Below are 24,695 nucleotides of genomic sequence, written 5' to 3' on the forward strand. Positions count from 1 at the left end.
ATGTATGAAAGTAAATGGAAAGTTTAAAAGTCTTTCTTTTTTTTTTTTAAATGCCTTTAACTCAAGACTAACAAGCTAAATAGAGTAACAGCTATTGCGTGCTCCTGATGTAAAACCTAAAACCTTCCATAAAACCAAAAATAAGTCTCAGAAGATGAAGCACTGGTATTAAAAAAGGCTTTAAAATTTACTTGCTAAACAGGAGGAAAACCCTTTCCCCAAATATTCCGCAGGCTGTCCACTTCAAAAACCATAACACGCTGCCTGGCTTAGTCATGTACACACAAAGAAAAACCCAGAATGATCTTAGGTGGTCATTAGCCACTGCAGTATAGTTTATTATGAACACATGTGCTAACATCACAAGGCTATACAACTATATTCATTATTCCCAAGGGGCATAACTTCTATGGAGGAATCCAGCTGATTTATCAGATTTAGCTGGGATGCAAGACTGAACAATTGATCAAAGGCTAGAAGAGAGACTTGATCATAAGGATGACTAGCATTGAAACAAAGAGACTTTACATCTACTGTATTAACTCTGTAAGCAATAATTTAAATAAAACTGCTGATAGTTTTGTAGGATGGACAGAACAGGATTTTTTTTCCTCCTCCCCAAATGCCATTGTGGTAAGAGTAACTTGCTGCTGTGTTGATACACCAGGGTCCCATTTTTTCCCATCCAATTTAATCCATCTCTGGAACATAGCTTTATGTACAAGCAGGAGTAACCAACCCTACTTAGGGCTACCACGAAGGCAAGTTCATCCCAGTTGTCCGTATCTGCTCCTCTGTTAGGCAGATTTTGAACACAACACCTATACGCAGGAAGAACTTCCGTAGCACAGCTCGAAGCTCAGGAATCAGGTCAAATTGCATTATTTCACACAAATATGGATAATATGTTGAAGCATGTGCCCTAAACTATCAAAGATACAAAAAGAGAATGTTATTCTCTATTACTACAGGAAAGTGCAGAGTTTTTCACATTCATGAGTACACCAACTTGTTAAAACACAAGGTCTCACCTGATCAAAGGCCCCCTTGGATGGCCAAAGGGCCATCAAGCCCAGTGTCTGTTTTCCACAGCAGCCTTAGCAGATGCTCTCAGGAAACCGTACACAGAGCATGCATTTGGCATTACTTCTCTAAAATAGAGTCAGACTATTTTGTGGCTCAGGGATTTCTCAGGCTAGAGGTGGGTATTGGGGCTACCTGTAGAAACACCCGCCTCTAATGTGAATTTGTCCAGTTGCTTCTCCAGTCTCTTTAAAATATCATCCACAATACATAACAAAGCCTTCCACAGCTGAACCAGTGTGTGAAGAAGTACCTCCATTATATGTCTGTTGGGGTTTTCTTCCCCTCCAGTGACTTGCCATCTCCAAAACTCTCATTCACCATCTCTTCCAGTATAAGAATTATCAGTCCTTTCCCTATGTTCATGCTAATAATGACTTTATGCACCCCTCCTTTTTATTTCTTTTCTGGATAAAAGATAACTGAGTAAAAGTCTAACCTACATACAGTTCCATGTATGGGAGCCAGTCTATATCCCTTATCCCTGTTACACTCTCTCAACCCTTTTGCAGCTCCATTACACCCCTTTCGATATGGGGGATCAGAACTGCAAACAGTATTCAAGATGCAAATCTGACACGAATTTACACAACAAGAAACATGTTTTGCTCTCTCTTCCTTTCCTAATAATGCTCAGTATTAGAGGGAACACTTTCACCACAGAACTTTTTTATAATAAAAAGATATTGGGATTGTGTACTAAGGAATGGCCAAGTCACCATTTTATCTACAAAGAGTTAAGACTATTCTCACAACACCATAACCCCAGGGACATCACTGAATTGCTGCTACATGGAGAAGCCAAGCCACCACTACTACCAATTTCTTAAAATGTTGGTAAATTGCAATAAAACATCCCAAACTACACAAGAGTGAAGTGAAATTACACACTTTGCAATACAGAAAAAAACCAAACATATACCAGGAAAAAAAATAATACAGTCCTAAACAAGATGAAGCTCAACAGTACTGGAAAGCTTAAAAAAAAGTAAGCAAATTCCAGAAGTTTCTCTGCATGTTCTGATGTAGTGAATATTTGCATTCACCTTTTCCTCTAAAGGGCCGAGATCCTGAGAATTATTTTTTGCCACTCTCAAGGAACCAGAATTCCAATTTTACAGTGGTGAAATTTACCTCTACCATTCTTGTGCAGCTATAATACAGTACAAGCCCATGCTTTATTGCACACTCATTGTGCTTTTATATGAAAGCTCTGCAGCAATTCTATCAGTATTTCTATAGAACTGTGAATTTCATGGATGCAGTCTGATTTTTTACAGTGTGGAATACTTGCAAAAACTGGAGCTGTAATGATTACTGTATTTCAAGCAGAGTACGTGCTATGTGAGTAAGTGAGCCACCTTGCAATACGGATGATAATAAAGACTGAATCCAACAGAAGCAGAAATGAAAAAATACCTGAAAGCAAAGGGACATAACTTCCAGCCTATTCTTACCTTTTCATCACTGATTTTTAGTGTTTTTGTTAAAAGCAAGAGCAGGAGATTAGTCCAAGCTTCTCTGTGGCTTTCTGAGTTCACAGTAATAAAATATGCCAGGGCTTCACTGCATACACTAAAGAGATGACACAGTTCAGACAAATCATAAAGAAAACCCACAAAATATTTTTATAACATGCACTATTTGTCCTCTCATAGTGTATTTTGTTTTCAAGTAAGATGCATTTCCACGGGAAAGTTTTCAATCACATGCAACAACTTTAATTACACAAATTGGTCTCAATGATTTTTCTGTTACAGTAGTAGTTATTACAGATAACTGAACTGAAATAGTTTTCATGTTGTCAACAAAGAACCATGGAGTCAGAAGGGGAAGAGTCTAATTTTCCTCATAAGCATTCTGTAATTCAAGCGTTGTCACCTTCAACCTGCAAACATAATTTCCTGATCCTTATATTGGGACAGTTTAGGCAACAGCAACATGAAAGAGTTCTCCCTCCAAATCTAGACAGCTTTAATAAAGATCTGCAGAGCTCAGCACCACGGATTGAAGAGGGATTACAATTGTATTAATAAATTTTTGGTCCTTGCTGTACACTGTCAACACATGGTACAAACTGTACTACTTACTAGGGCTCTTTTGGGGATGCTATTTTAATTAAAGAAGGAATAGAACCTCCTCTCTTATACACTAAAAAGATTAGTATGTCTATAGATGCTGATAAATCAGAATGCTACTGAAATCCACTGCATTAGTGCCAACAGCAAGTTTAAGAGTTATTTACATTTAATTAGAGATCAATACTCTGAACTTTTATGTACCAACAACTCACTTTTCAAATAAGGGGAACACAATACCTTTTTGTATTTATTTAGCATGATTATCTCTGTTTATTTAAGTTCCAGGTATACAGCAGCTTATACTGCGCTTTGTTTAGATCCTATTGTACCTCTGAATATCATTATGTACTCAGATATGAAAAGTATTCATGCGCCACCACTTTTGTAAAGAAAAGATTATGTCAGGCAAGAAGGTGCTTCATTTATTCCAAGTAGATTGCTTCCTTGTTGCTAAATTAACTTTTAACATGCTTCCTTGTTGCTAAATTAACTTTTAATAAAGAGTGGTATGTATATATATGTGTATCTTCATATAATTTGCGTGCTTTGCTCAGCAACTTAAAACAGAACATTTGTATCCAGGGATGTACCATACTGTCTGAAAACAGAACATACCAGAACCAAGCTGATACTCTTACCTAAGCAGTCGTTGTTGTATAGCATCCCAGGAGTCTCGGCGGTTTTCATCCACATACATTCGAAAGAGTATTCTCAAGCAACAAGCCAAGCTACTGGTCTCTTGTTTTAAGAGATTGGGTTTTGATTTACCCTTGAACCCTAGAAATAAGTTACACATAGGGAGAAAGGGAACATTCACGTTTGAGGTTACTAGCCAAGAGGTAAAGTTTATCAACAATACCTCCACTAGTGAACAGCAATGATTTCTTGTCCAGATAGTATTTCCTCCTCCTTGATTTTGATTGAGACCTAATCTATTCATAAAGATATTTAACTACAGTAGTACCAACTGTGTAGCTCTACTTTAATCAAAAAAGCAGATATTTTAGCAAAGAGAATTATTCAAGTCATCAGGAAGGAGACAAGTAATAAAAGCATGCAACACTGTCAGATTAACTGTAGAGATTATTGCAATGGTATACTTTTGTATCTCAATAGCTAAAGCTATAAACAGAGCTCACTATTTTTACCAAACTAAAAATAAAAGCCTCACCTGCTCTCCATAACACAGTTCGCTGTTCATAATTTGAATTAAAGGCTTTTGAAAATGAATGAGACTCTTGCAGACAATCTAGTAACTTAAAGAGGTGATGTGAAGACATATATTTATACATTCCTTGGTCTTCTGTGTCAATGTGGATATCTGCATCCAATGCATCTCGCTAAAGGAGGAGAGAGAGGGAGAGTGTCGGTAACATACTCTTTTTAGATATGCTTAAGAAACTTTGAAACTTCACAGACCATATACCACTAACTCTAGATTCCATTTCTAGGTGCAAGTGAAATATTAGTGCAGTACAACACAGTAGAATGGTCCTGTCAAATATCAGAGTTGCAGTCTTTTCAGTAGGATAATTTAAAAGAGAGAAGTTATGATCTCTCCTAGTTATCGATAAGAAAAAAAAATAATCAAGAACAAGGGAAGAACCTCCCTTATCAATGCATAAAAAAAGTCATAGCAATACAATATAGAACATTTCCTCTCTCCTAGGAGCTGAATAGGTCTGCTGAATTCTGGAAAAACATCAAAATGAACCACAAAAATACTGCAAGTTTAAATGTTGCATAGTGTAGAAACTCCTCATTTTCGGCTAATGTCAAGTTTCATTAAAATTGGTCCATATTTTTAGCTAATTTCACTACGAATTTAACTACACTATCCCCCAAACACTACCTGAATACACCAGCCCAAACTTCTAGCCTACGGCTTTATTAACATAGCTAAGCAAGAGCTATCTTGCACTATTCCCTAGAATCAGGATTTTCAGGGACAAGGACCTCTCTGAGGCGGGTAATGAGTTAAATCTTGACCATTAACCTTGCTAAAGTTCAACTTCTGCATCTCCTCCTGTGTAAACACCAGAGGCTGAGCAAAGCCTCAACTGTGGCTAAATGAAGACACTCAGGCTAAACAGGACAGAATGCTCTCCCCGAAACAAACAAAGAAAAAACATTCTTGATGAGTATGTATTCATTATAAAACCAATGATAATATATTATATTGATAATAAAAATAATGAAAGAATTAAAAAAAATAATCACAGCTTAAGAGTAATAACACACACATTCAGGGTAGTGCTCAGAGTTAGAAAAAGGAAGAGACTATATACACTCTATTTTGTAAATGCATGTGAGAGCATTCACTAGTCTTTATACTTTACTGCCACAACAAGGTTATAAATAAGTCTGATGGTACCTGAGCTGCAGCCATGTGCTCAGCATCTTCCTTCTTGCTTGTTGCTGGATAGAACACTATATTATCAATGGTCTGTATCAATTCCAGCTGTACCACACATTTTATAAGGAGCCCAGCAAATAGTTTCTGGTCTGATGAGATGGAGTAACACAAGTTTCAGAAACAACTTAGGACAATTCATTTACAACAGGCTAGCAAAACACTACATGACCACTAGCATTTTGATATTTAGTGATGCTGTGAATTATCTTATAAAGAGAAAATTTCTCTGCATGGCATAAAGACAGGTTGTAAAGATGTACTCCAAGTTTAAGTGCCGAAAAAACTTTCTCTGCAGGACTGCAGAAGTGGACTAAGAGAGGCTGTAAAAGTTCATTTAATAAACTTGCATGTTTTCCTTACTTGTATAAGGAACACCTTTCCAGCTCTCATCTGTTGGATTTGAAAACTGACTTTGTCCTCTTTCTGAAGCATTTTTATCCATGCTGCTTAAAGACTGGTGATCTAGGTCTAAATCCTAGAAAAGAAGGCAGAACAATTCTAGTAATCCAAAATACTAACTACCAACCAGCTATCAGTTTTCAGATGACTTCACTAATCTTAGATTCAAAGGTATCCCGCGTCCATTCTTTATATCTTATTTTACAATGACACCAAATACAAGCTAATGTCAATTCCACTATTTGTTGGTCGAGTGTACTTACTACAATAAAATATTCCGAAAGCTGACCTAACACACAACCCTTCAAGTTAGTTTGCTGCACTGAATTAACTCTTACCAAGTGTTTTTCAGCTGAATCTTCCTCCATTCCTGCAGGCCTCCATGTCAGCAAGCTTCACAAAGTAAACAAACAAATGGTAAATATTGTTGCTCTGGTATCAGGTGTTACTATGAGAATTAAATTTATGAACTTACACATGAGGAATAGTAGTTTTGAAGATTTCTAGCATGCAATTGCATGTCTGGCCCCAGACTTCAGGGCTGAATTTCTGTCCGTTTAGTATTACCAGGTTTTCTAAGCAGTTTGTACCTGATCGAGCCAGCTGCTCATTATCTATGAAAGAAACGTTTCATATTTATCAACTTGTACAATATCAATGAAAAATTAAGCATTCTGTATTACTGCTCCATTGAACGTTTTTACCAATATTGTGAAATGCATGGTATCTTAGCTCAAAGCCTACTTAAAGTATATTACAATATCAAGCTTAGGAACCTGCTGAACAAAAAAGTGTTTAAAAATAGACTTAACGAGATTGAAATCGAAACAGGGAAGACAAAGGACAGGAGAGAAGCAGAAAGGAAGCATACAGTGAAACAAAGGAAGGAAAAGCACCAGTTAGAAACTTAGTTCTTGCAAGGCAGTCCCCCCACATTCCATGCTAACAATATGCACGATTTCTTTTGGTCTCCAACTCTTATGCCTGAGAACACATTCTTTAGAAAGTTGTATCTGAAAGTACTGGGGGGGGTGGGGAGCAGGGAGAGAGACAAAAATCAGAATGCAGAGAGAGATATATATGTGTGTGTGTGTGTGTATATGATTTTTTTTTTATATTTGTGTCTGTGTGTAAATAAATGAGGTATTTTATCCATGCAGCCAAATGGAGAAAGGTTGTTGGCAGAAGATTAACACAACTCTTTAAAAGCTTTTGCTCTGTCACAATAGCACAATAAACACATTATAAACACATTAACAGAAGAGCTGCCTAACTGATAAAATAGAATGATGCTCGAATATTTAAGATACTGCATCCATCTATTACATAACATACTGTCCTAATGGTACTTTTTATTCTTCCAAAACTCAGTTAGCTTTCCTTCTTAAGTAATGAGCATTTAAAAAATACATTAATCAAAAGATACAAGTAAATAAGCTACCTTGTTTTACACACCAGTGTAACTGTGCAAGTATGTCAGGAAGAAGGATCTCATTTAAAGCTTCATAAAATTGCGTAAATACATCACAGATTGCATAAAGTGCATGGTTGCATGTAGTGGTCATCCATTCGGATTTCTATGAGAAAAAAATGAAAAGTCTTTGGTTTTATGTGGGGGGTTCTATGATGATAGCATTTGGCTTATGCATGGCTAGTCAACAAAGGACGTGGCCTCTGAGAGGAATAGAATTTAGATAAAACTAAAAAGCCTCACTACTGCAGATGTCAGAAGCATTTAGTTGGCCACATGAATACTGTTCAGAAAACTATACATTTTCACAATGAAGTGTGAATATTCTCCTTGAAAATATTCAGACGGAACAGACAGATAGGTCACTGGATACTACGACAGATTTCATACATACCACAGAATACAACAACGTACCCTTATATTTGGGGCAGTATGGGGTGGAAATACACTGACAAGACAAACAATACAAACTGCTGCCTTGATTGTTTAAGTTCTTAAAAAATAACTCTAATGTTTGCTTGATTTTTGTTTTTACCTCTGTTTGTTGTTCAGGGAGTTTCATATTATCAAAAATTCGAAACACAATTCTGAACAGATCTTGCCACCAGTGCTTTTCAAAGGTATGGCCGTAACTCTTCATTATTTCAAACATCACTGTTAAGCCTCTATAAACAAGCCCAAACAAATAAAGGAAGAGATGTTAAAATGCATATCTGTGATCTCTTCACTAACTGAATAAAGAAAAGATTTGTTACCTCGTTCGAACATCTAATTTGCAACGATTGATGATACAAGAAAGTTCAAATAAAATGGGAAACCATCCTCTGACCCATACTCTGTCCCCAGGAGCAACATTCATGTCATCACTCGTGTATTCTCTTAATACCTTGGAGATGGGCAGGAAGAAAAAACATTAAAAAAAAAGAATATCTCAAAAATCTTTAATTCTGACAGATTTAGATACTACTAGTGGCACAGGCAGACTTGAAAAGTTAGCTTAGTTTCTACCATAACACTCAAATCCTGTAAAATATAATTATAAACCTGAGACATCTGTTTGTGAAAAGACTGGAAAAAAATATGGAAAATAAATACTTAAATCCGTTTTACTTAAGTCCTGCTAACAGCTTTACAAGTTGCAGAGGTCTGGACTTTAGGAAGCAAGTTTAACAGTGACAGGCAACAATTATATAAATATAGGTAATAAGGAAATCTAAGTTGGGTATAAACCAGTTCTACACTTTCCCAGTGTACTGGATACAGCGTGCACATCTTGCAGTGGTAACATGCAGCTGCAATCTAACTCCAGGCTCTTTTCACCAAAGTGATTATTACATTAAGTATTCACACAATAGACTGATGTAAAGAAATACGCATGTTTGTAACCAATTTAACTAGATATAATTAGGGTGACAGAAGTATTGTTTTCCAGGTCATCCTAACACTATAAAAAGAGACGGGCTATTTCATGCCATTATTTCCAATTTGGACTGATGAGACTTAAAATTTTTTAATTAGTCCTAGTTTACTGCTTACATAATACCAAAAGGACTCCTAATTCTGAATAAGCTTTTCATACAAACACTTGCTGCTGGGAGACTGAAGTTTGAGTCTGAAAGCTCTTTCTTAGTTACAAGATTAGTCTCAGTTTAACAGTAGAAGATAGTAGAAGAATACACAAGGGTAAAAATTAAAAGAAAATACCTGTGGTCTCTCTGAAACATATTTTGCACAATACCGAATAAGTCTAATAGCTTCCATGCTGGTGTCCGGAAATGCAACATTACAGGCAAACTCAGAAAGACATTTTACTGCATCCTGAAATGAGTCAATTGCTGCTGGAAAATGCTGCTGGAAAATATTTGCTGTGAAGAGCAAACAAATACACCTCTTAAAATTTACTGATATTGAAATCCATAGATAAACTAGCATTGATCTACAATGTCAGCCATGGTATACCACTACCAAATGGAAAAACATGAAAGGACCAGATCTTCTGGTTCTCCATCTTCCCTTGCATTCTTCCCCATCCCACCCCATCACCCAAATTTGTCAGCATCACATTTTCTCAGGTTGGATAATTACCAATTTTATAACCTAGGATTATTTCATGGCTTCTTATATGGTTCCGTTTTCTCCCACAGCATATGCAAGCCAAAGCTCTTAAAATATTTTGAGAAATAACAGAAGTAGAGCTTAGTGTTACCTTCCCTGCTGCATATGAAGTTACCTAAATTTACCTAAATTATCTTAAGCCTGTAATTATACATATTCTGTAGCAAGAGAGGAAAAAGCAGTTAGATTTCAGACTGAAGGGACAGACTAAATACAAAACAAATCCAACACGTACAAGCTTTTGAACAAACTACAACTCCCAAGACCTATGCCATTCAAGTTAGCAAAAAAAGTTTTGTTACTATTTGCATTTGTTAAAACTGTCCATAGTTTTGCTTCCCCCATGCTACTTAATGGAAAGAGTGCAGTTTCAGGACATTTAAGAATATTGAAGGTCCATTTCAAGACTATTTGAGTTGGTTGTCTTCCTTTGAAAGTGCCAGCAGTATGTTGTTCAAATATACTTTTAGAGCAGGCAGGCTGTATGAACTAAACTCTACAAGCAGTCACATATCAGTATCACAAGCCTTATGATCCTCACTATACGATACTGAATCAGCATGGAAGTTTGTAAAATGTGTTCCTTAATCCAAAACAACTTATTGTGACAGATGGAGCAACGTACAAACTTATTGAATCTATTCCAAACTTGAGGATTTCTACAGCAGGATATCTATATCTAGTTTTTCCTGTCCATAGCAATCAGGAGACTTAACGGTAAGACCTAGCTGCAGAGTTTAAACAGTCTGGCTGCAAGATCTTGTGTTTATTTACCTGGAAATACAAAAGTCTTATTCAGATGGGCCTTTTCAAGACAATCACAGCAGCTAAGATAATTTGGGTACTCACATCTGTTGAGCATTACTTACTAACTATGTGTGCTGTAGTTTGAAAGGCCAGCTCCACAATATTCCCATCATGCTCTGACGCTGCTTGATGAAAGACTGCAAAGATATTCTTCCAGCCTGAACGAATATTACCAGCCTGAGAGTTCACCATCTGAGCAATACAGCGTATTACCATGTCCCGAATAGTTGGAGAACTTAAAAAAAAAAAAAAATCACCAGTGGCACAATTTTACACTGGCATAAAGTAACTGTGCCACTTCCATGTACATGACAATCTAACCCACACCAAGTAACATCTTTAAGTAGGACTAAAGCAAGCTAACAGAAATTTCAGTGCATCACACCTGTTTTTCTTCATAATATGCTCAAAAGGCCTTAGGAAGTCTTTCTGGAAACGAAAGTTGGCTAACTCTCCCTTTTCAAGAAATTTCATTGACAGCTGCCTTAATGAGTCTACTGCAAAGATGGCAACATCTTCATTAGGGTTACATCCAACCTAGAAGAAAAGCATATTTTCAAACCCTTACTCATATAAGTAATACGTTAGCTGGTAACAAATTCATGGTTCAAGTTTCATGTCAGTCCCTTAAAAATCGCTAGCATGTTCTAGTTTTCAGGTATTTAGAAGATAGGGGGTTACTTGCAGAGAGGGCTTTCTCAGTCATTTGATCCAACCAAACAAACCCATGGATTTTGTATGCAACAAGTGCAGAACTATAATAGCCAGCTAGACACTATAAAAAAAATAATAAAAATCTTAGGTTAAAAGACCCCCACCCAAACATGGTCCAGTCTCATAAGGAAAATAACTTTGTTGTTCCAGGACCATCTGTATATATTTTAGAGGAAAACTAACTTAGCATTTGATCAGAAAGATAAGACAATGGCATGAAGAAAAATTTCAAATACAAAATTATATAATGAAGTTATTAAAGATCATTCCCATAAACATTTCCATTTCTATTTATATACTTTAGATTTTTAAATAGGTTTTTCCTTTAGTCACCTGCTATTCATGCATGTTCTGTAACTTGATTTTACAAAATACCTTATTGAAGTGATCTCCAATCACGTGCCAAATCCTTGACCACTGCAGCCTAATGCGATTCATGTTGTAATACGATATCTCCACTATCTTCTGCAGGCTGAACATGCGTGGATGGTGTGGGGAAGCCAGCTCATCCATGGAAACAGCACACAGCCATCGGACAAAGTCAACTGAACATTAAAACACGCTACTGTAAGTTCAGGATGTTACGTTGCAAGAGTTCCTGTAACCCACCAAATGGTCAGCGTACATACCTATTGCATTTCCATCCAGCCTAGTTGATCCTGTAAATATCCTACAGAACAAAGAAGTAAGTTGCAGTTTTAGCTGCGCATCCACAAGAGTCAATCACATCTTCATGCTGTAGGCAAATGTCAACACATGTCCTGGAGGTACTTTACAGTCCCCACACCATGAACTCTGCAACTGTTTCATTCTTACTCCTTGGCAGCAGTTCATGTGCTTCTCCCAGTCTAAGCATTCTCTTCCCTGCTACAAGTCACAGTCTACTATGCTCCTTCCCTACTGCAGGAAACAGGCACAGGCTCACGTTGTTATCCAGAGCAAGTAGTGCTGGAACACTCATTTGGGTGACAGTGTGTTAAATTTCACAGGGAGAATAAAGAGACATTAAGAAAGCTTTGCTGCAGGACTTTACTGGATGCCAGCCACCTGCTTGATCTTTACACAGTTCAAGAACACTGTAAGTCGTGGCCATCAAAACAGCAGAAGGACTATGGATGCACCATTGTCCCTTCTGCCCCTTCAGTTTTTCAGAGTTTTGAGAGGACTTCAGACCACCAGATGGTGGTTCATACAGAACACTGGTAAGTGGAGAATGTTCCCAAAGCTTTTAGACTTTGACGTGTTAATAGACACATTTATGTTACAATAAATACAAGTCTGAATGTATGATTCTACAGACTTGCCCAATAGTTTCAATAATTATAAAGAACTCCCCTTCCAACACATGGTTTATGATAGAAGCATCTCTTTAGACAACACTTTAGAAGGACAGATGAGAAAGATAATGATTTGGACAAGAATGTAGTGACTAATGAATAAAGAGCTGAAGAACAGCAACTAAAGAAATGCTGAAATACTGAAGTTTACAAGACCAAAAGAAAATCGCATCATTTAACAGAATAAGGGCATTTATTCATTTTGGATACCTGTCCTGTTCAGGCTAAATCAAAAGAAAAAAGAGAAAAAAAAGGAGACCCAAATACACGGAATACACACACATAAGTAAAAGACAATTATCAGACAGATTTGTAAAACAAAAATAGCTAAATACTGTAACACCAACCTAATTCTGGTCTTCACTGGCTTACTCCAAAGAAAAGGCAGAAAAACACATGCATACACACAGTGTCCCTTCTCACAATACACTACATTAGTCATACTGCTATTTAATGACAGTCTTTCTTTTGTGAATATTACATGCCTAAAGAGATAAACTTATTGGGTCCAGAGAAAGCATCTAAGTATCAGCATCTTTCTCACAAGAGAAATAGGCTTCAAGAACAAAAGTCCCTGTCAGAGTCTGCAAATAAAGTGAGGATGGTCAGTAACTTCAAGTCACATTTTCCCTAGAAAGAGATTATATTCTCAGTACCTGTCTACTGCTACCACTACACTCTGCGAACTGGTCTCTCCCACAGACTCTTGAATGCTTGCCATATGGCGTTTATCAGCTCCGCTTCCAACAAGGTTACCTGCAATAAAAGCCATTTAAAACCAGTATTTAGCATCATGAAATCGTGGCTTTATATTAACCTTAACTTTATACAAGTAGGCAAAGAAAAGTGACTACTGCTTCCAATTAGCTTGTAATTTACATGGAGCAGATGGTGCCTTTGCCAGACTGGTACAAAATTAAACATCCAGTAACAAGTATGTTTTTTTTTTTCCTTAGGGCATTGTGTTTTGACCATCATGTTTATTAAGTTAAGATGATTTAATGCTGTTAATAAAAATTGGAAATGATAAAATATTTTTTTAAAATATTAACTCTAAGTCAGATACAAACAGTTAATGCCGGGCACAGTTCAGTTATATTCAACATGATCATTATGTATAGCATGAACTCCAGAGCATGTTCAAATTAGAAGGTTTCCTTGATGGTTTTCCAAAGATTAAGGCAACTTGTCTTGTCCCTCTAATTTACAGCTTAAAATCTAAGGTTTGGTTTTTTTGCACATAATGCAGGAACAATAGGAACTGGAACGGCAAGCCCAACATGCAGAGATAAGAAATTCCATTGGAAAACCAATTATCAATCATTGAAGCCATTTATCTTTAGGAACTAATATATGTTTATGTTTTTACTATTAAAAACAAAGTGTAAAAAGAAAGAACTAATAATACTGGTAACAAAACCATGACTTAGTAAGTACGGTAAAACAGTTTTGACAACAACACGTTCCAGCAAATAAATCTGGAGGAGTTTTGTTAAATAGCTTAACCCAATTAGTAAGTTAGAACATATTTGTTAATTACTAATACATCTTGAAATATACGATTCAATTTTTTTTAGTTTCATTAATCCAATACAGCTTCCCCTGGAATCAAGTAAATATATTTTAATAATTTATAACATTGTGCTTTCTTAGCCATCATACTTCACTTACATGTGCACCTCTGAAGTCCAAGATTATTAATCTTACCTAATCCCAGGCCCATAAACTCCTCCCCTCCAGATGCATAGCCTTTAATGCTTCCTTCCCTTTCACGCCCAGAGCCAGATAAATACCGAGTTTTCACCCCAGTTCCTATAAGTTGTGCTAGTTCCAGCTGGCTAATACATTTCAAGATCTAAAACCAAAAGATGTTTAAACATTGTGTTACTGGATACCATTACATTTTTATTCTTAACATATAAATATATTTAATATTTATAACCTTCCCACGTTCTCTAACCTTTAAAACAACTTTGACAACAATAACAGTTTTGATGTAGCTGAAACATTACTAATACAACTGGAAATACAGTTCAGTGATTCATTCAAGATCACCAGCTGCCACGAATCATTCTAACATGAGAAAAAATAAACAGTACCCAAAAATCTAACTTGGATCTCTAACTACTAGAGGGAACCTTTTTATTACTTCTCACAGCATCAACCTTCAAAACTACAAACAACTGGAGCAGATCTTTTAGAGAGTTCATTGTCCCAGAGAGATGAAAAGACTGGAATATTGCAGCTACCACTTTGAGTAACAATGTTCCAACATAGACAGTGAAAATGCCAAAATTGTGCCTTGCCATCAGCACAAAATTGACTATCTCTTCTTTCTTACTCCCCCACTGCAACGTCCCTTGGACTGGCACAAGCATTTGTGAGGGTATGCTGTAAGCCAGGTCCAAGTAATTTGTCAGTTAGAGTACCTTTTGGCACATATTATCATGTACCCAAAGACTATTGCCAGAGAGCATAATGCAGCAGGAATGCCCCTTTTAGCAACACCACAGATTTAGATCTGATTAAAGAACTCCTGGAAAATATGCTTTCAGAAAATACCCATGATCCTGACAGCCTACGCTTAACTATCGCCCACCAACTTATTTTAGCCCTAATTTTTCATGTGATCGTGGTATAAATGTTGCCAAACACTGCACAGACAAGTCTGGCCCTGTGAGCTAGAATATTTTTGTTTACATGAACAAGAACGCAACAGTTTCTGTGCAGAATTCTCTGAAGTCAAATGAGATTTCAATATGTTTTTAATTCCGTATCAAAAGCACCTACAAAAATTACAATACTGGTTACACAGTGTCTATAGGGTCTGCCAAAAAATGCAGTGCATTATTTTATATATATACATACATACATACACACAGACATAAAAATCTCCACTTGCATCCACATTTTAAACAGGGTTCTGACACATGCTAGAAGCTAAATGCAGTTACTAAAGACTGAAAGTAGCAGAAGAACAAAATCCTGCAAGTTTTCAGAGGATAATGCAGTTGCACTATTTAAACGAATCAAGTTTTTACCTCATGCCAAGAGTTCCCAAGATAGTTGCCATCTGTGTGAGCAACTGTAATAAGTGTCTTAATGGTATCTATGTTCTTCTGTTTCATTTCTGTAATACTGGAACTGGCAGTCAACAAGGAAAAACGAGCAAGGGCCTGTACATAAGCATCTCGTTCAAGCTACAAGACAGAGAAACAAGCATCGTAATGAAGTCCCTGAAGAGCTAGAGAAAGCTACTTGCCCAGCATGCCTACACTATTTTCCTTCCATGTATAGTTGGCACTATTAGAGCACTTTCCAGCTGAAGGAGAGTAGGAGGCATGTTAGGAAACACTCTTATTAGAAGACTCAGCAATAAAAGGAAACCAGAATTGAAGAAAAGCTTGACAATATCAAGATGTTAAACTGAACTAAAGACAAGATGGCAATATTTTATTTTACCATTTCAAGAAAGTAGATGAGATGCTTCATTTTCTAAGTAGTCTGTAATTCTTCACCTCCCTCCCAGAGCCTACACTGCCCTTAGCAAGCCCCATGCTACGTCTTATACAAACCTGCATTCCAAAGATACAGGCTATTCTAATTGCACATCGTATTCCTTCCAAACAAAGGGATGCAACTTCTGTGTCATCACCGTTCTGCAAGCCAACACTGTAAGCTGCCAGCAATGGAGTCCATACAAGCTAAAGAAAGGAAGAAACTAAGTTCAGAAGTCTGTTACGATTTTAGCCCAAAACACTAGGTAACTGAAACCAAATATATCCAAAGAGTCCACCTGTTGCATTACCTAACTCTTCAGAGTAATTTTCCCTTTTTCCATGCTTAAAACTTTTAACAATGAGGAGACAAAGAGAACTTCACACTTACTTTGAACATGGGTCTGACATGATCCAGGTGAGTGGCACTAGTAAAAGGAGCCTTTGCGTGGCTTACGGCCTCCATGAGGGCTTTAGCTGTTTTAGCCATTTGTTCCATCTCCAAGTTGTACAACAACCTCCGCTGCTTCTCATTAGCTACACCTAAGGGGAACACCACACAGTTGCATTGTTTTCTTTTTTATAGGAACATATTCCACATCTTCGCGTTGAGCATCACAAAATATTAAATAAAGGTACTGCAAATGAAATCTAAAGATAAAAATCTTCCAGAACATTAGAATTCAGGAGGCTATCATAGGTTGCAAGCAAGGAACTCCAGCACTAAGACCCACACCCCAACTTAAGACTTTATTCTATACAAAATAACTAATTTAGCCCTTTACTTATGCCACATGTTATGACCTATTCACTGGAAGTCAAAGCAGCATACTCTATTAAGTCACTTTGCCTGTAAAAATGGATGGAAAATCCTTCATGTTCTCAGGCTGACATCCTCAAAACAAAACTAGCCCTCACCAACTTGATAAATTAATAACTTACTGTTTCTTTATCCTTATACTAAAGGTTGCAACTTCAATTTTCAGGCAAATCAATTTTGTTCCTATTTTGATCTAGGAAACTTGCAAATAGCACGGAAAACGCTGAAAACACCCCCACTGTGCTGAAGATTGAGAATTCACTAATTTAATTCAAATTAATACCAGCTATTCTGAGTAAAAGCAGAGTACAGCTGGGGATACTGGTTTCTAGTGTGCACTACACACAGAAGTCCTCATTTGGTCTAAATGAGGATAGGTGACTATAGATCATGACAAACTCTCTGATCTCTCTCTTTTTCAAACATTATCACAAGGACTGTGGCATTTACCAGCCTCTGAACTATGGCATGCTACTTGATAGGGTGACAAAACATAAACCAACCCAAAACAAAAACCCACCTGTTGTTTAGCACATAAACCCAAGAATTTAACTTGAAAAGTAAGTGCCACCTTCAGTTATTCTACTATTTTCCCCCCACACTTCTGTTTCAAAAAATCCAAAATCTAGTTTCCAGTGCTGCTCTGCAATGGTGCCAGATGCACTTACACAGCTATGTTTCCATCACAGAAGTATCAGTATTAAGTAATAACTGAGCCAGTTTCATTCCAAATATCTATATTAGCGATTCTAAATGTAATTCATGAATTGCACAAAGATGTTTTCAAAAAGGGATCTGAACTCCACTATTCCATCCTGAAAGTTACTGCAATAGTTCAAGAGCACTGTGGTCTTTCCAGTTTCTAGTTCCTTCTTACTTGGTTTACTACACTTGGTTGCAATTGCATATTCTTTTGTCTCCTTCATTGCCATTTTCTTTCCTTCTATTTCTTCATAGATTGTGGATAAATACTCTACTGGCAGGTCTTTACTGTCATTGATTCCTCGATTCATTTTAATGTATTGCTCCTTTGTCATTTTATTCTTTACCTGTAAAAAAGAATGGAAGTTGGGTATCAGATTTTGAATGCAAGTTCCAGGGAACTTTGAACTTCTACAAGTTTGGGTTTTTAATTTATACCTGTGGACTGTGCAAGTCTGTAGTCAGCATTATAATAAGAGTACGCCAAAACATAGGCGGTGTCAGCACTAGCAAATAGTGTTTGCCTAAGGGAGGAAAAAAAAACAAAACAGGCTTTTAGAGCCCTAATTCCTCAATCCGTTAGCTCTATTTCTACATGCAAGAAAAATACCCAGAAGGGCTATGCATTCAACTAAAGAGCTAACAGAGCCTGAAATTATTTAGAAGCGCATGAAGCCCCAAGTGTTTTAAAATGCAAAGAAAAAGGGAAAGAGTATAAAAGCATCTTCTTCTCAATGTTGAAAACTAGCAATGACCGGAACTTTCAAGTACATTCCCAAAAAATTATACGTTATCCTTCTTTGGGTAATCCTACAAAAGCTAAAGAACACCTTATTTTTTACTCCCAGGGTTTCATGAAGAATTATACAAAACCAACCCAGTGATGCACCAACAGGACTAAGGAATGGGAATGAATTAAGCCTTAACACCTAGCTAAACTTCACTGCTAGTTAATTGCATTAGAAACAATAGCAACACTGCCTGCTTGATGTCAACTAACATATACATGTTTTGTTCAACATCTAATGGGCAAGCAAAAACACATGTAACATCTTATTAGCTATTTATGCCATGTATGTTTAATTTTAGCAATTGCTACTGCTTATTACTGTTGTTTACACTTGACTGATCTACATTTGTTTAAAAACAGAACAGCTAATACAGAGACAATTTAACATACATTAGGGGCTTCCCTCTTCCAATAATTCCTTCTAGCAAGTATTTGGGATTTAATGAAATGTCAGCATCAGTATACTTTTCATCCAAAGTTTCCATTTTGCCTAGCTGCTGAAGAGGTTCAGCACCAATATTAGCAACGAGATCTGCTTCTCACACAAGCCTGTAGAAGTTCCTGACCTGATATGAGTGTGAGTTGCACCTTGTCCCTAAGGGCCACAAACTACACTGCCATTCTTCAAGCACTTATCCAATACAAGGTTTTGAATTACCGTTGGTTGCATTCAATATATCTAGCAGCAAACTTCTCCATTAATCTATCAATCTTCTGGGCTTCACCTGGCAGACGAAAACCTTCCAGGAATATACGTAGAGCAGAGACAAAGTCTTTTCCACAGAAATCAAGCTGGTCTACATAGGCATACATCACTTCCTTGTTAAACTTGTTGCTTTCCCCAAGAAATTCCCCTACTTGAGTCTAAAAACACAAGAGACAGTTATTACTGTGTAATCCAACTGCCAGATTTGCAAGACAGTTTATAGTACAAGAATTGCACAGCTGTCACTTTTGTAAGACTGATATACTTCACTGAGCAGGCAGAGCAACCATTAGAAGGATAAGAAACCAGTCTCATTAGAAAATGCCTTTAGTCTGCATATTCTTGCTTCCCTCACTCCCCAAAGCGAGATCTGCATTACTGTAGAGCCAAAGAAAGCTGAATTGTGCCCAATTTCACATGTAGTGGAGAATGCTTTGCCACTGCAGTAACATGATATTCCTTTGCTGGCAAGATACTGTTAATGCAAATAAAACGCATGTTCCCACTTACGGGAAAATCCCTTCAGCACTTTATTGTAAACACAGCTACTTTACTAAAAAGCCTGGGACAGCAAGTAAATGAAAAGTAGCATTGGTATTAAGTACCTTCATTAGAACCCTTGCACTTTCAGTTATCTATTAATGAAATATGAATTAAAGAGAGCGTGCACACAGACATCAGAAGACAGGGGAGAAGATGATAGAGGCAAGAGTATTAATTATCTTATAATACATGTAGTCTTACAGAACAGAGGCGCTCTTCTTGGTGCAAAAATTGTGCAATGTCCTCTGCTGTAGTGCCAAGCATTCCCTGCTCCTGTAGATACTGTATTCCTCTCTTTGGTTTTTTATTAAACCTACTCAGACAAAAACATGGGGAAACTGAGACATACAATTGGAAAATATCATAGCCTATAGAATTTCAGTTTTACAGAGCCCTTCTAAACCAAAGATTCTGTGCTGTAGCTCTATGTCTTTTTTCCAACTAGAAAAGAGTAGAGTCAAAGAACATGCAAAAAATGTTTTAACTATATCACACCATAGGCTACATCTCAAAAGGTACATTCAGTTGCTGATAAGCTTAAAAGTTATTGCTGGAAAAACTCACTTAAAAACTGACCCTTTTGAAATATTAAAAATTAGAGAGTTTCCATGAAACGTTAAAAATTTTGCTGTTAAAGACCTTTTTATAGCATTTACAGACATAACGATCTTCAAATTAATGAAAAAGTAGTAAATGGACAATGATTTAATTCTCCAAAAACTCTATTTCAACAAAAGACAACAAATGGTTTAAGAGCTGTAAGACAACACTAAGCCTGCCTGCTCAAATCAATTTCTCTCTAGGTGTACACACACTTTCCTCTCTTGTGCAGTTGAACCAACACAAAGGAAAGCTGTGAAACCACCCTCCTCTCCATCCAAGATTTTACTGAATTCCTTTTAACTACTACAGCCTCCAGCATTAGCTCTTGAGAACAGCAGGCAAGAGTCTTCAGCATTAAGATCAATTTGTAAGTGTCCCTGCAGGTTTGACTGTGTAAGACCATAACTAACAATATGGTTGTACTCATAGTTTTTTTTACTAGTGAAATTTTCCTGTCATACTGGACTTACAGTTCTATCCCATGTTCAATCATTTCCTTTTGTTGCTTCATGACTTCAAATTGCTCAGGATCATCTGGGACAGCAGTCTGGGTACCAACACTTCCAACTCCTGATGACACAGTGGAGTCCAAGGAACTGACACTACTCCGTCTCCCTCCACTCTCAAGGCATTTACCTTCAGCCATTTCCTGTTCAGATGGTTTATATGAACCTATTTATAAAGAAGGCAGGACTTAAAGTTATCCTGTTCAGTCAAAAGCTTTTAGTTGTAAAATTTTAGTAGAAATTTATGAGTCAATATTCATGTTTTACCATGTATACTTTTTGACAGTCTACACTACATGAAGATGCTGTATCGATGCAATTCTAAAATAATCATTCAAAAGACAGAAGAGCAGCAGAAGCTATGGAGAAATTATTGCACTTCAACTTAGTAACTGCAAGATTTGCCACGTCTTGTTCTATACAAGCCAGCTTTTATACTGTAGACAATGTCCCGGCTAAAGCTCTTAAAAGAGAACCTGGTTATTTGAACCAGACACCTGGAGAGTAGGTTCCTGCAACAACATTAACAATTGTTTGTAAATACGTCATTTGTATTAAAAAAATTGTTATGTAAAAACCTAGCATCAACACTTCCAAATAGCTTCTAAACACTGAATAAATACAAGGACAAACTTATTAAACGAATTAGTCTCTCCATAAGGAAACAACCTTACCCAAGCTAGCCTGATGATTGGGGTTCACAAAAAGGTCTTTGCTCCATTCTACCATACATTTTAAAATAGAAACCAAACATTCAAGTCCTTTTTTCCTCAGGCTTAGTTCCTAAAAAAAAAAAAAACACCAAACACAAAACCAACCAGAAACAAACACCAAAACCACAAACCAATATATGTATATCTACAAGTTTTTAGAAGGAAGGCATTACATCACACCATTCAAATCTTAAAGTTCGTCAGTTTGGGGAAGTCTATTGGTTATACAAAGTTTCTGCCCCTTGACTACTTAGGTTGGATACATCCAGGCCAAGGGCAACCATAACCAGACAGACAACAGAAGACATTCCAGCTGCTTTAAGCAGATTGTCTATTGACAACTGATGAGTACAACCAAGGGGCAATATACACCAAATCCTAAATGCAGCTTTGTTGTATGAATGATTATGACCATCCAGTAAGCCTCTACAGTGTCAGATCTCTCCACAAGCAAGACAAGTGTCTCGCTACCTCAGGTGTACAGTAAACAGTTCTATTCAAAGTCTGAAACAAAGGTCTCCTGGTTTTCACTTCCATTTTCTGGTCAAAGGACCACAGGGGAAAAAAAGAAAACAAAAAACCAACAATCAAGCAAGCATTGATACAATTCTAATCGAAGGTGTGAGGTGCACTCAGCTCTGACACCAACACTGGCACCAAGTTCACTTCAGCCCTGAAAGCCATTAGGCTGGGCTAGAAAAACAGTGCTATAGGCAAGGCCAAATGTCAGAAATACATGCTCTTACTGAAAGCAGTCTATACTTTACTCTCCCTCTAAGGACTGGGAAAGTACAATTTTAAAAATAAAATACTTGTGGTGGAGATAGGGCATAAAAAATTTGCAAAGCAAACACAAGACAAAGGTACTGCTGGTTCATAAGTCCCAGAAGGAAAGCCACTTGAGTAAGGCAGAGGAAAGCTCATTTGATTCTCTCTTCCATGGCAGCCCAACAGAAGAGCCCAGAGCAAGCCTCGTGTCACAACGCAAAAATGCGGCAAAATCACAAAGTAAATTAATCGTACTGCTTCAGCATCCAACTGCAAATGAGCTAACTAATAAAAAGTAAGTAACATCAGTAGGTTACAAACAATATGAATTATCAATAACTATGCAGAGACAGCACCATTTATGAAAAAATAGTACCTTATCTTCAAGGCTGTTTTTCTTACCTGTAAAGGCGTCATTCCCAACTCATGCCCACTTCCTCCCTGTGCGATTTTGGACAAATCATTTACAAGGCGTTCAAATATATTAGCAGCGTTTAAATCACAGTCATAGTTAACATAAATATCCACTACACACTGGGCATCTTGAAAATAAAAGAAAGTGCAAGTATTAGGATTCAGTGCAACAGCATTTTTAAAAAGAATCAGCCAGTTGAAGGAGGCAATGGGGATGAGTCCAGACATTTAACCTAAGCACTATGGGATCAAATTCAATTTTTCACACTTAAACATTGTACGTGGCATTTGTCTTCAGAATCATTTTCATCTGCTGCCAGAGGAAGTGACTGCTTTTCACAATAATGGAAATACCTGCACAAATTCTTGTTAAAGTCTGAATCACCATCCATTTGTGTTCAAAGGAGCTTGAAGAAGTCTCTAGAATATTCAGGAAGATCTCTTTGAAGAACACCTGTAAAATAAATGAGGTAAAGGACCTGATGATCTGAAACTTACTAGAACCATATCAAACGTACAAATTAATTTCTATTCAATAATTTCTCTTGAAGAATATAATCTCATGCATATTAGCATTTGAACACAGTAGAAATATACTAGTTTAGTAAGCAAACAAAACTAAGACATTAAGTTCCAGCTGTCTTTTTATCATTGCAGTATTTTTATTTGATAAGTACAGCATCATCCAAATGATAGATAAAAAGTCTCTCACCTCAATCTGCATCTTTAAATGGGTCTTAAAATTCGAAAGCAGAGTGAGAAAGATGGCAAGCGAGAGCTCAAATACATCAGGAACAGAAGATACTCCATTTTTAGATAATGCTACACAAAGATATTGCTTGATTGCGTTGATGAACATTTCATGTGTCCTGAAAACTGGCCCAGCATTCTGCAGTACTGAGAGAAGAAGCTGGAGAGACACTATCTTAGAACGCAATTCATGGGATCTAGAAAAAAATTCAACATTATTTATATTTTTATTGTATTTCTGAATACATACTTCTATTCAACATGAGCACTATAGCATTTTTTCCATGTCAGGAAGAAATGACTGCTATTCCAATTCATTTCGACACGGGGAGCAGAAGGGGTAGAAATCAGCCTGGAAGTGATTTTGGACAACATCTACCATCTTAACTTGGATATTTTCCAGGAGTATTAACATCTTCGATTAGGATATTAAATGCAACTCGGTGCTACTAAGAAGCGTTTTGCCACTCCCCCATCTAAAGCTTCACAAATACTATAGTCAAGGCCACTTCAACCAATAAGATTAATAAGCCCATTACAGAAAAAAAACCCCAAACCCCTCAAGTATTACATTTTTGATAATTTGAAGTAAGTTTTAACCCTAGATTCATCAAGCTAATGAAACAAGGGCCTGACAGGTGAATTTTGAATACCTGCTTTACTCTACAGCAGCTACTTAACTGTCTCCAAAAGCTACCTGAAGAAGACAGTGTAATAAATACAATCTCATTACTTGGGATCTGGTGGTCCATCACCAAGTGGTTTCATGGACAGCTTGCACAATGACCTGAACACAAGGAAAGCACCCTTTTGTAGAACATGGGAAAATTTGGCAGCAGCTTGATGTCCAGATACATCTGTTTCCTTGAGAGCAAGAAAGGCAACATTAGATCCTTAGTGAGACAAAGGAACAGAGTAATTAGGAAGATTCCACAGCTCCTCTGAGAATTAGCTACAGATTAAAAGAACAGTACATTTGGCAAAGTTCAAACTAAACCTGAACAGGACTACAAGTGATCTGGATCTTTTCACACATGTTGACTGACTCCTCCCTTCCTCCCCTACCCTGTATTAAAATACAACTATCATAATAAATTTTAGAACAGTTGTTTTCAATATCTACTTAAATTGCAGTTGCTGCTTTGTTTTCAAACCTGAGCAGGACACATACATTAAAGCTTCTGTCCCTTCCTTCCCCAAAATCCCACTGTATTAGTTGGCACAGTAAAAACATTTCTCCTTTCCTAAATATACATTAGCATCCAGTGAAGTTATTCACCAGATTATCAGTGGAGGAAACAGATTGCCCATCGTCTGGTATCCCATTTGTTTGTACATTTTCGTTACTAGAGCCAGAAAGAGCAATATCTGCAGTCTCTAATGCAGGTAGAGCCTTAACTGTTTCTGTTATCTGCTTTTCTTCAGCCACTAAAGGGGAAAAAGGAAAACCGATTAAAGTC

The 24,695-nt window shown here is 37.0% G+C and overlaps 1 pseudogene; it reads right to left on the reverse strand.

Moving 5' to 3' along the window:
• Window positions 1-24,695, reverse strand: part of LOC132321276 (brefeldin A-inhibited guanine nucleotide-exchange protein 2-like) — a 29,211-nt pseudogene continuing 4,516 nt past the window's right edge.

The sequence above is a fragment of the Gavia stellata genome, unplaced genomic scaffold (genome assembly GCF_030936135.1).
Source record: "Gavia stellata isolate bGavSte3 unplaced genomic scaffold, bGavSte3.hap2 HAP2_SCAFFOLD_64, whole genome shotgun sequence".
In the NCBI taxonomy this organism is placed as follows: Eukaryota; Metazoa; Chordata; class Aves; order Gaviiformes; family Gaviidae; genus Gavia; species Gavia stellata.